At 46.1% G+C, this 13,379-nt stretch overlaps 1 pseudogene; it reads left to right on the forward strand.

Moving 5' to 3' along the window:
* Positions 1 to 13,379, forward strand: part of LOC143641039 (paired box protein Pax-2-like) — a 76,241-nt pseudogene that overhangs the window by 20,774 nt on the left and 42,088 nt on the right.

The raw sequence follows: 13,379 nt of genomic DNA on the forward strand, positions 1-13,379 counted from the left end.
GTGTCTAGACCATCACCTCCAATAAGGCCTCCGGGCTCTCATTGCTAGTAAGAGAGTGAACTGTCCCCTGAGCCTCCTTCCTGAGACAGGACAAATCAGCTCTATCCTGGTTGGGGTTTAATAAGACTTGGCTGTTACTGAAAATGACAGAGCTCCAGGGATGGAGGGAAAGGTGGGGGTGGGGGTGGCTCGCCAAGCTGGGTGCAGGAATTCCCCTCTGACTCCTGCCTTCTGTGGCCATTCCAGAGCTGAAGCCCTCTTGCTGGGTGTTCACTGAGTATCGATTCAGTCTGCAAGCAATTTTAATATTTCTTCAGGGACTTTCCAGCAACAGCACAAATCATTAATTCACCCTCCCAAATTGCTTATTCAATAGCAGGAACATGGCTCCTGAATAAAGTCCCAGAATTTATGTGACTTGCACGAGTCAGGAGGTCAAACAACTGTTATGGAGCGAAGTTAAAAATCCAAATAAAATATTGACACTTTTTTGGGCGGGGGAGGGTTGAAGCCAAGGTATTTAAAATAGGTTTTTGTTGCAGTTCCCCCAGGATAAAGAATGGAAGGAGACTGAAGACAAGTTGGAGTTTATAAAATCAATGGCATTTATTGCACATCTACTTGGCATTTAATAATTCTCTCATTTCCACATCCCCCACCCCACCCCATCCTGGCCATAGACAGAGAGATACACAGGTATACAAATACACATTTATGCACGTCAATACCGATGCACAGACCAGTATAAAAACACAGTTGTGATGTGAGAATCTCAGATGCCCTGAGAAGAGAGCAGTGATGGGCGTGGAGTCTCACCATGGCTAACATATTTAACAGAAATAGACACAACTTGGCAGATATTCATGAAGTAGATTTTGATAAAGATATCTACTGTTATAAATCTTGGATCAATGCATTAGAGCCAACAGGAATATAAAGATACACTAATCATAGAAATAGTTTCTAAAAGCACAGAAACCAAGAAACACATCTATATGTGGTATTATGCAATCATATTAATGATTCATAAATTATGATTCATTTGTGACAAATGTGATTCTTATTGAATGAACTATGGCACACATAAAGGGCAAGCATGTTTAGAATCATAGCCAAATGCATCCGCTGCTAATTGTCTACAGATACATTTGCTTAGTTGTGCAGATCATGCATGTGGAAAGACTTAAAAAAATGTGTTTGTGCTCAAATAATTAATAAACACAAAAATTATTAACATGGAAATTTCCCAGAGGTCCTATCATTCAGCCTTCAGATACTAGAGACACAGACCTGAATCTAAAATCTGGCTACCATGCCATTAAGCATGTGACCTTGGGCAAGTTGCTTAGCTTCTCTGTTGTTGTAAAATAGAGAGCAGACCTATTTAAGAGAGTTGTGGTTAAACTGGGCATGGTGGTGCACACCTATAATCCCAGTAACTTCAGAGGCTGAGGCAGGAGGATTGCAAGTTCAAAGCTAGCCTTAGTGAGGCCCTAAGCAACTTAGAAAGACTCTATCTCAAAATTAAAAATAATAATAATAATAAAAAGATCTGGGGATATGGATCAGTGGTTAAGTGCCCCTGGTTTCAATCCCTGACACCAAAAAGAGAAGAAGAAAGTTGTATTACTTAAGATTTGAATGAGAAAATACACTGATAGCAATACCTATCAGATAGTGAATATGAATCAAGAATAGTTATTATTTTACCTTTATTATATGCACCTCTTCAGTGAGGCCTACTTTCTCATGAATTCTAGCATCTGTTCCTGATATGGCTGATTTATTCTACCTAGTGGTTAGTAGCACGAGTGCGGGAGAGATACACCTAGGTTTAAATTCTAGTTCTGGGCTGGGGATGTAATTCTGTAGTTGAGCACTTGCCTAGCATGCACAAAACCCTGAGTTTGATCCCCAACACAAATCTGGTTCTGTTATTTAACAGCTGTGTAGTGTTATGCAAATTACCTAACCTCTCTGAGCCTTAGTTTCCATGTCTATAGAACAGAGATAATAATCTCCATAGGTAATTGTGAAAATTAGTATCATTGTGTTTTGTACAGTGTTTAGCACAGTGCCTGGTACATGGTGAGATTATGTTAACTCACTATATCCCTTTAGATTCTATTATTGTTGTTATTGATATTAATAGCATCCATTTGTTATTCAACAAATAATTATTAAGTATTATGTTCAGTTGGGGCCTTGGTGCTAGGTGGGGACATCTGCCCTTGTAGAGCTCAGAGTCCAAGGGAGGACTTAATGTGAGCTGAGTAGGCAGGGCATCAGGACTCAGTTCTGTGTGGAGCCCAAGGGGAAGAGGGAAATAGGGAGAAATAGATGGGAAATCTCAGGGGAAGCCAGATTGGGGAATGTTTTGAAGACTAGATTGAGGAATTCTGAATTTATCCTGTAGGTAATAAGAAGCAATTGTGGGATTTAGCCACATCACTTTCTTTCAGAGGGAGTCAGAGAGGGGCTGATGGATTGCTTTTGAGTACCTGAGTAACAAGATGAGAGGTGAAAAGGGTTAGAGGCAGGGAGACCAGGCAGTCACTAGTGGGTCTATACCTACTGCTGCCAAGGTAAACACCCCTCCAGGTTTCCTTCTGCTTGCACATGGAGGTGGACTGGCTTGTGGAGAAGGATGGAGAGGAACAGAATGGGTGCCTATGCCCAGCAGCAGCCCCCACTCTCCATTATACTGTGGAGTCCTCAAGCCTCCTGAATCTTCCAAGCAGGACCATGGAGTGGACAGCCGGTAGACCCCAGCTCCAGCTAGAAGCCTTGACAGATGAGGGCAGGGCCTGTGGCCAGAGGAGCTAGTCTGGTCACGCTCTGGGCTTGGCATGCACCGCAGACTGGTTTCCAAATGGTTAGTTAAACACATTGCCCCTTAATTTTTAAACCTATGCATATCTTGAAGTTAAATCAATCCATATGCTTACCATTCATCATATAAACCATCACTATTGCCCCCTTGGGCCAGGCCCATGGCCCATCTAGCCCGGTAAATTGTCTCTGGCCTGGGCTCCAAGGGACACGTGGTAGAAGGATTATTGCCCTTAGTGCCAGTCTGAGAAGGCTAAGTTGATGCATAGAATATGCCTGGTATCAAGGAAACCACTGGGAATATATCATCCTGAAATGTACAAAAACTATTTTGAAATGATTTTTACTTTTGACCAATAGCTTAGTTTCCACAGAGGGCCTGGTAGTTTCTTGAATTTGGATGACAGCATCAGTCAGAGTCAGGTTTAACAAATGGTAAGAAATGTATATGGTAGGAGTATGGAACTTTCTTCACTCACTAAGATTTCCTCCTAACTCTCTCAAGGACCCCATGTAGAACCAGTAGGGTGGTTCCCTCACCCCCTGGATTAAGCTTGTCTCAAATATTAGAGTACATAAATTTGAATTCAGGCTGGGTGGGGTGGCCTGTAATCCCAGTTGCTCCAGAGACTGAGGCATGAGGATTGGGAGTTCAAAGCTAGCCTCAGCAATTTAACAAGGCCCTAAGCAACTTAGTGACATCCTGTCTCAAAATAAGATTTAAAAAAAAAAAAAAATGGCCGGGTGCAATGGCACACGCCTGTAATCCCAGCAGCTCCAGAGGCTGAGACAGGAGGATGATGAGTTCAAAGCCAGCCTCAGCAATGGTGAGGTGCTAAGCAATTCAGTGAGACTCTGTCTCTAAATGAAATATATAGGGCTGGGGATGTGGCTCAGTGGTCAGGTGCCCCTGGGTTCAATCCCTGGTTTAAAAAATAAAAATGATTGAAAAAAAAAAAAAAAGAAACTTGAATTCAGGATGTCAGAGGAGGGATCAGAGGTTTGTGTTTTAGTAAGTGTCCTAGGAGATTCTAATGCAGGTAGTTCAAGTTAATACTTTGAGGACACCCTTCTGCAAGCTTTTTGGTAGAGTTCTCATTTCTTGGAGTTTAATTTTGACTTCTGAGAGCTGATGAAAGTGGCAGAAGGTCTTGACACATTTGGGAGAAATCTTAGCAACCTGTGTATCCCAGCTGAGTCCTGCTACTGCCAGAAAATAAGGAGCCCAAAAGAAACTAAATTTCAGTTTTCAGTTTCTGGGATATGAAAAAAGGAATGTTCTCATTCCTTAGAGTTCTCTGAGCAGGGACCATTTTCAGGAGAGGTGAAAACTTCCTGGGTGATCTATGATATCTCCCTTGAGATTCTGCTATGAGAAGTCTCCAGCTGTTTGTGTTATTGACTTGCCTCAGGACCAGGCCTGAGATCCACGCCTGATACAGGCAGCTCTCAAAGACTCCAGTCCTAGCTATTATCAGCATTAGTCAGGCAAAATATCCTTTGCTGAAGTAAATGTAGTTTAGTTCTCTAGAACGATCCCGCTTACAATGCATACTCAGGCAACTTGAAGTCACTGACGGAAGCCTCACCAACAGCTTGTCTGGCTCAGTGGATAGTGGGGCCATCTAGCCTAAAACATTCTCTACCTTGGAGTTCCTCTGATTTACCAAATCAGGGAAAATTTTTCCCATACTAGGGTTTAAGTATTTTTTGCAGACTCTAAACTCCAGGACAATTTATGCTGATTCATACATGTATATAACACATGTATGTAGATAGCTGACATTTTGCTTCTAAGGCTCTTTGAACAAAAACCAATGATATGACCAGGCTTGAGACCAACCTACTGTTTCTCTAGAAAATATTTCCAAAGTTGGGACAGCAGACTGTTCTAAGTACCTGGACAAGATTTCATAGAGACATGTGGCAGATCCCATGTACACATATTTTCAGCGCTGGTTCCATTTTCTACTGAGGAATACTGAGGTTCAGAGGTGTCCCTTGCCTTCATTTCTTAGAACATGGGATTAGAAATAGAATCCAGGAGTTTGGATTCTGGGCTTTGGGATTCTTTTTCTGGAAGCAGTATAATTTAGTGGTGAAGATGTTAGGGTCCCTAAATTCAAATCCAAGATTTGCCACTTGTAAAATGAATGCCCTCAGGCAAGTTATAATATGCTGCATCTGAAAAATGGGTTGTTGTGAGGATTCAGAGACCCACTTGTTGGAAGCACTGAGAGCATTGCCTAGCACACAGTAAACATGCAGTAGACTGGTTTTATTACTGAAGTCCTGCTGAGGAAGCATCACTCCTAGAAATCTTGACCAACATAGTCCTGGAAATGCTGCCACCTCACTCCTGCCAAGGTGAGCTATCTGAGGTTGCCTCAATGCTAATAGGACCTCTTCCTGTCTCCACCTCAGGGGAAGTTTTTGCACACCATTTATTATCATATAATATAATGCAATATAATATCATACATAACATAACATAATATCATGGGTAGGTTAACTTGAAAACCCTGAGGCAGACTGTGGATGGATGGATAGATGAATAGATACATTTGTACTAAGTATACATACATTATATCATTCTATTGATTTGTAAAAAGTTCCCGGTCTGCCTGGCTGTAATGAGATTTTTGAACTTTGTGTGGCGATCAATGAGAGGAATATTATTGGCCTGGAGAATTGATATACCTGCTCTCAGTGGCTTGTTCTGCTCCCAGGCTGCCCCGGCCCCCCAGGTGTGTGATTCCAGCAGACACTTAACCTTTTTTACAGTGTCATCAGGCTAAAAGGAATCTAATAGTGACACAGGACTTGTGCTCAGCACTCTGCCACTATTGCTTTCCTGTCACAAATAATTTATAGCCTTCTATTTCCATCCCTGAGCCTGCACCCCAGCCCTGCCTCCTGCTTTTCCCCAGCTCCCAGGAATCAATAAACTCACATAGCCATAGTGGGACTTCAGGGTGCAAGGACTGGACAGATGGACAAAGAGAGGGAAAGTGAGAATGTGGCAGAGAAAGAGAGGGAAAGAGAGATAGAGAAGGAAATAGGAAGCAATGAGAGGAAGAAGAAGAGGGGGTAGAAGTAAAAGAGCATTGGGGGGGGTCTCCATATGCTTTCCTGGAGATGGAGGAGAGTGTCTCTCCTCATTCATGAGTCTAACAGACTGTTGCTGAAGACTCACTCATGGCTTCCATTCTGACTCACATAACCCATGCAAATTGTTTTGATCTCCAAGTAGTGGGAGGTGGAGGCCCCTGGGAACCAAAGAGAGAGTGACCTCACCACCTGCACCTGCCTCACCATCCTTTCCTCTAGAGCTCTGCCTCAAACCCCTATCATCTCTTTGGTCCTCTGTGGATCCCTCCTCGTATCCCCAAATGGGGCTTTATCTGGCCCCTACCCTGTCTGAAAGTCTTTCAGTGCAACATCTTTTGGGGTCAACCTGTGGCCTCAGCTGCTGCTGTTTCCTGTCTTCACAGTACTCTTTCCCAGTTCTTGTAGCTTGCAGCATTGACCAAACTGGAATATGTTGCATGGGAAGGTCTCCTGCCTGCAGCTGGCTCAGCCCCTAAATTGAAAGCAGCCAGGCCTAGGGGTCACCTATAGAAATAATAATACTATTGGGCACTATTGTCATGGCTATCATATATGGGGTCAGCCATCATATTAATCACTTTTCATAGATTATTCTTATTGTAGTTCCAGAAAGTGCCTAGTAGTATTATCTTATATTACTGATAAGTGAATAAAAAACAACTGAATTTTCCAGGCAATAAGTAATAGAGCTAGTATTCCACTTTAGGTAAACTAAGCTCATTGTGCAAATTCCCTTGCTCTACTTCCATCCTTGTGAGTGTGGGAGACTCTGAGTGCTCAGAAGCCCTGCACTAGGCACAAGCGAAAACCCTGGGAAAAGCAAGCCCTCATTTGAAATGGAAAGGAAAGAGCTTCCTATGGAGGAAAGCCTACTAGAAAAGGAAGTGGGGGACCATACCCTGTCTCTCCATGAAAATGGGAAATGACACCTCCTAGCTGTGCCTTTCAGGGTCCTGTCCACATCCTCCAAGGATCCATATCCTGGGACTTGACCTTTCTGGATAAACCTTCCTGGGGCCATTGAGGAGATTGGCATGTCTTGATGACTTGTGGAGCTAAGGATGGAAAAGAATTGGAGGAAGAGGAGGAGGCATGGGGAGGAGAAATGTCAGGCAGCCACCCTGCTTTACCTCTTGTTTTCAGCCCTAGTGCCATTCCTATGAGTTACTGGGTTGTATACAGGATACAGGAGTGCACTGGATGACCTTCAGATTTCCACTATTCTAATTCTTAAATTCCCTGTGATTAGCTCTGGGGACTGGCAAGGGCCTACTGCTTGGGGTCATAGATAGACACCAAGAACATTAGTAACTCGCAGCAGGCACCCTGCCTAAGTCCTCTCCCCTGCACCAAGCCACTGTCAGGGAGTAGTGATTTTCCATCACTTGCTGCCTCAGCTAAATCTGCACCAGTGCCCCAGGGGTCAGAGGCTCTGGGTAACAAAGACAGAAACTCCACAAGCCCATCCAGTTATCTGTCTCACCCGGCCCCAGCCCTGGGACTCCCTTAGTCCAGAGCCTATCAGTTCTCAAGTAGAGCCACTCACAGGATCCGGGAGGCTCTAGACACTTGTGCTGTAATGAATCTGCGGCAGCTTCTCTGAGCTGCTCAGCATCCTTCTAGACTTTTCTTGTTAGATCAGCCTATGCTGTCCTCACCTACTTTCTGATCTTTCCTATTGTGGTTAGGCTCCAAACCTTCTCCTAACTCTCAGCTTTGATGAGAAATAAAAGCCACCGAAGTTCATTTTTGAAGCTTTTGAGCCCACCTGGAAGAATGCTTTTTCTTGCTTACTCCTCCCTGTGCCCTTCACTCCATCTCTTCCTTGTTCTGCCTTGCCCTCTGTCATGCACAGTCTCTCTGGCAACTTCGGTCTCTCCCTCTTCACTTGTTCTTCTTCCTCAGCCCACAAACTTATTCAGGTATTTCCTACCCTGAAACCCTCTCCTTCCACTTGGTAGACAGTTCCATTCTCTGATTTCCACACAGGAGTCTCCTTTCACTGCCTCCCTCTCCTCCTGACCACTCCTCCATTCATTCTACCTGACTCTACTCCAGACACTATGCCGAGACTACTGTTCTCCCCAGGATCACTAATGGTCACCCAAACACCCAAATCCCCGTTTTATTCTATTTTTGGTGCTGGGGATAGAACCCAGCACCAAAAATAAAATAAAACCCAGCTACGCAAGTAATTTTCCAGGGAGCTACACCCCCAACCTAAATTATGTTATTCTTAAAACATTCTTCTCCGTGGGCTGCCTACAAGGCCCAGGTTCCACCTGTATCTATCCTGAGGCCTCTCCTTCCCCTCAGCACTCCTTTCCCCAACAGACTCCCCAATCCCTTTCTGCCACATCAGCAATGCATGGACGTGTGCACCTCACGTGCTGCATGTCTAGAGTAAACATCACCACTTTCCTCCAAAACCAGTTACCTCCCTGCAGCCTGTTTTTAACAATGACATGGACTACAGAGCTCCCAGTGGCATAGCACTGAGGTTTTAGAGCCATGGTTACCTCCAGTTAATTGCTAAATTCTGTCCACAGTGTCTTGCAAATCCTTGCCTCTCTTTCCTAAGACCAGCTCCTTATCACGTCATGCCCAGATGTCACCTTCCTGGGATTGTTTTTACATGCCATTTCTAGTTTGAGAAATTACTCATGGCTGGAGACCCTCTAAACCTGGCTCCCACATGTTGGAAGGATGGCAGAATAGCAAAAGACACAGGTTGGGGAGACTGAATTCAGACTCTGCTCTAGCTGACAGTGGTGTGATCTTAAGTAAGCTATGTAACCCTGATCAGCTTGGTTTTCAATCTGCAAAATGAGTATCCCAATATTGACTTCAGAGGTTGCTGTGAGACTTAACAGGTACATATAAGTAATGTAAATTGTGTAATATTAGCACATAATAGATGTTCAATAAGTGGGAAATAACTATTTTAATCATTGCATCCAAGTTTTCAGCCTTATTTCCTCTTGTCTCTTTTATGAATCCATAAATGGCGTCTGTCAGGTGTAGGCATTAACCCCTGAAGCCTCATGCTCCCCTGGCTTCCCTGCTATACTTCTGCCCTCCTCCAGCTCCTCATACAACACCCTTTCTTCTGCTTGTTGATTCATCTTAGAATTGTGTTATCTTTCCGGGAAAGAGATTGTAACAATCCTGTAGACCAGACCAGGCCATGGGGATAAGGCTCCTCCTCCTAATGCTAGAAAGTTGGGGAAGGAAGATTTATATTCAAAGAAAGTGAGTAGCCCAAGAGGATCAGGCAGTCAGTGCCAGAGGATGCAGAGCAAGAACAACCCCCTTATAGGTGAGGGAACTAGGGAAAAAGTGACAAGGTGATGGATTTCATGCATCCACAGGCCTTTCATTGGACCCACAGATGGAGTCCTCAGTCCTGGCCCCTGAGTTGGTCTTTTGTATCATTGAGCCCCAAGTTTTGTAGATCACCAAAAGGTAGGCTCATTCCAGCCCCTGATTGTTTGACTTGACCCTCTGCCCCCAGGGGTGTGTGGGGAGGGCAACAGTCTTCTCAGCCAGGCTGATAAAGAGGTGATGGAGCCAGTCAGCCAGGTGGAGGCAAGGCTCTGGCTGGTTTGAGAGCAGTGAGTGGGCTCAGGAAGAGGTTGTGAAGGCCTGACATCTGTCAAAGGGACCATGTGGTATCCTTGGAATTCTGGGGACAAAAGGGTTACCTGTTACCCAGCCATTTCCTGCCTGTTGCCTTACTTCAGGATATCGATAAAACATGCCACCTCACCTGGGCTCTGGAGGACTATGACATGCTCCCAGTAGGAAAGCCAGCTCCAAAATCTCTCCAGATTCAGGGGGTTCTGGTACTAGAAAGTGCACATATATGGTTGAGGAGGCAAAGGTAGAAAACCAGTCACCTGGCTCTGCCAACCCCCAGAAGAGAAGACTCTGTGCTCTAATCCTTGCTAGCAAAAATCAAGATACAATTCAGATGACGCTTGTGGCAGAACAGGAGCAGAGCCTCCATCCAGAGCTATAGTAGTAGTGATCCACAGAGCTGACAGGAGAGAAGACTCATGCAGTTGGTGAGAGCAGGAGAACAAGGAGCAGACAGGCAAGGACGGAGCTGAGGAGCTTGGGAGGGCCCCTCTGCCGGGCTGGACTGGTGCTGGTCAGAGCAAGATGGGCATAGGATTCATAATGCTGTTGTGATGCTGTTGCAGGATCATCCGGACCAAAGTTCAGCAACCTTTCCACCCAACGCCGGATGGGGCAGGGACAGGAGTGACCACCCCTGGCCATACCATTGGTAAGAGGGCTCAGGGAATGGGGGAAGCCTGCCCCCGACCCAGGAAAAGCCAGGAAACAAAGACCAGCCCTGGGAATTGCCCCCTCCAGTGAGGTTCAGGACCTGCCATGTTTCCCAAACCCTTCTCTTCTTCATCTCCTTGAGGCTCAGGGTCTCCTAAATATGATTAGTTCACTACACTTGGTCTCTGTTCCCACCTGGTACCCTGCCTCAGTCTGTCTATGTTCTCCTTTTCCTCCTTTCTCACTCTTAAGTCAGCATTTTTCTTCTAGCATTTCTTCTTCTTTTTCTTCTTCCTCTCTTCTTCTCTATCACCTTTTATTTATGTGACTCTATCTCCCTACCTGTCCCTCTTTCTTTCTTGTCTACGTTCTTATCCCATCTTTGTTTTTGCTTTTAATTTTCAAAATTATCCTTCTCTCTTCTCCTATTTTTTCCTCTCTCTGAGTTTTCCTTTCTCTCCTCTCCTTTCTTCTTCTGTGTTTAGCTCTGGATCTTTCCCTCTTCCTCACCTTCCCTCCTAATGGCCTCTTTTCTCTTCGCCTGTATCCCTGATCTCTGTCTCTATCTTATCTACTTTGTAGCTCTCTGCCTCTTTCCAACCTCCTCAGTTCTCTGCCTGTACTTAGGGTCTTTCATAGACATGGCCCAGGCCTACCAGAACACCTCCTGACACTCTCCTGTCCCCCGACACACGTAGACTGGCTCCTTTCTGGCCCATGGACAATTTGTGTTCTTGTGGCCATAGATGAGATCTGGGGTTCAAGGATATGGTTAAATTTTTCCTGCTGCCTCTTTGGCAGCTGTCCTTTTCTTGACCAGCAGGAAGTAGAAGAGGCTGATCTCAGCCCTCCTAGAGTTGGCAGGAACCCTTGTTTTCCAGACCTGGGTTACAACCTGTGCTAGGAGGGAGGGTGGGGCTGGGCTGGGCCTGAGCTGGTTACTGTGGAGTGAATGTGCTCACTAGTCTGTGCCTGAGGGGAAACTGAGGAACTTCTCAAGTGATTTTAACACCAAAGTAACTGGGAAAAAGAACTGAGTACTCCTGGGAACCTCAAGACCATCCTGTATCTCCACAGAATCACAGTGCTCTTAGAAAGCCCCAGGCTGTAAATCACAGTTAGTAAAGACTGCCCTGGAGACTAAGGAAAATGAGATGGGGTTTGTCTGGAAGGATTTGCCCAGCTCTGGGGATTGGTCGAGCTGTGCCAGAAGGCACCCCAGGAGCTGTGCTTTCTGGAGGGCTACAAGGTACCTTGTAGAGAAGTCAGCCTTGGTGATTCCTGGGCCTGTCACCATCCATCCATGGTGGAAAGAGTTTGAAGCACCCACTGAAACCCACAGGTCTGCAGAGAAGGCCTAGGTTGACTGCTCATCACTAAAGCTGGACAGAAGTAATAACAGCCTGAACTGTATGTGTAACACATTTCCCCCCTTAAACCTCAGAGGAAGAGAGGAATATGGGCTCCTCATCCCTCCTTCTGTCCTCTGCTTCTCTCTGCCCCCAGCCTTGGGGCTTTGGCCTACGATCACGACTGCTATCCTGATGGCATTTCCTCCTTACTCTCGCCCAGTTCCCAGCACGGCCTCCCCTCCTGTTTCCAGCGCCTCCAATGACCCAGTGGGATCCTACTCCATCAATGGGATCCTGGGGATTCCTCACTCCAATGGTGAGAAGAGGAAACGTGATGAAGGTAGGGAGGAGGGAAGAGGTTTGGCTTCCCCTTCGCATGCTTTGTCCTTGGACTCAGATCTCCGGTTTCTGCCTGGCCTTGCAGCTGCTCTGCTGTGAGATCAGTTTTAGTAGCAAAACCCAGGTCCCCCCACTGCCCTGCTGGCTCCTGGAGAGAGGGAGGGAGGTTACTGGTGGGGCCACCAGCTTAACCATCTGCTCAGCCCTGACTGCCTCACCTTCAGCTGAGACTCACCCCAGCTGTCCCTGTGGGGTTTCAGGAAAGGCATGAACCATTTACCTAGGGAAGGTTTTGGAGGTATGGGGAACAGTTGGTCTCTGACCCAAAGATGAAAGGTGAGCCTACTTTATTCTCACTTGATCCCAACCCATAAGAAGGTATGGGTGATGGCAGGTGCAGCTGACCCTGGTGTCCTTTCTCTGTAACACAAGGACATTGCCTCATTAAAACCACTTGTGTCACTGGACATGGGATCTTTCTTCTTCTCCATGGGAGAAAACACCACTCCACTTTCTTGTTGGCTCTTCCCCTCATGCCCCCGGAGCACTCCAGAAATAGCCAGACCGTCAGGTTGGGAAGAGTTCAAGGGAAGGGGAATAAAGAGAAACAGCGGGGGAAGGAAGGAAGGAAAGAAAGAAGGAAGGAAGGGACGGAGGGAGGGACAGAGTGGTAGGGGTGAGCTTGAAATGAAGTGGCAATAGGGTTCCTTTGGTGACCATCTGGTTTTGTTCTGAAGCACAAGGCCAGGGCACAGGACTGACAGGTCCAGACAAACAGAGAGCCCAGTGTCTCAGGCCTGCTTCCTGCCCCAATTTTCTCATGGTCCTAGCTGGGGAAGTGGCTTTGGTAGAAGGCAGTAGTTAAAGGAATCTCCCATGAAATTCTGAGACAGAATCCTCCAAAGATGAGCATAAAGGGTGACCATATATATTCCATTAGCCCAAGAAGTTCCAAATTTATGTCTTTGTCTCTTCATCTTGACCCAGCAACACCTCCCTTTCTCTCAAGAATGCACTGTTTGGACAGTTTGTCCTGTGGTTACCCCAAGCATAGACAAGCCCTTGAGCAAGTGAAGAATAGAGAAGAGGGACAAAGCTGATATTCCATGGGCCACAGCCTGGATTTCCTGAGCCCAGGCAGAGGGAAGAAAGAGTGTGAGGACGGGCCTCTAGCAGACGGGATGGAGTGTAGGAGAGGCCTAGGTCTGGCAAGACAGTGATGACCTGGTGCTGGCCTCTTTCCAGAAGCCGTAATAGCCTCGTTTCACAGGGAAACAGCTTGTCTGGCTCTATTTCTCCTTCTTCCAAAATATCCAAACCCATTTGGCTGCCACGGCCTTTGCCACTCACTAAATTTCATTGTGGTTGTTTTGGCGGCAGCCCCTGATGGGCAGTGGGAGGCAGCGTGAAAGGCCCTAAGTCCCAGCTCTCCCTGGGACTTCCCATACTCAG

The sequence above is a fragment of the Callospermophilus lateralis genome, unplaced genomic scaffold (genome assembly GCF_048772815.1).
Source record: "Callospermophilus lateralis isolate mCalLat2 unplaced genomic scaffold, mCalLat2.hap1 Scaffold_83, whole genome shotgun sequence".
NCBI lineage: Eukaryota > Metazoa > Chordata > Mammalia > Rodentia > Sciuridae > Callospermophilus > Callospermophilus lateralis.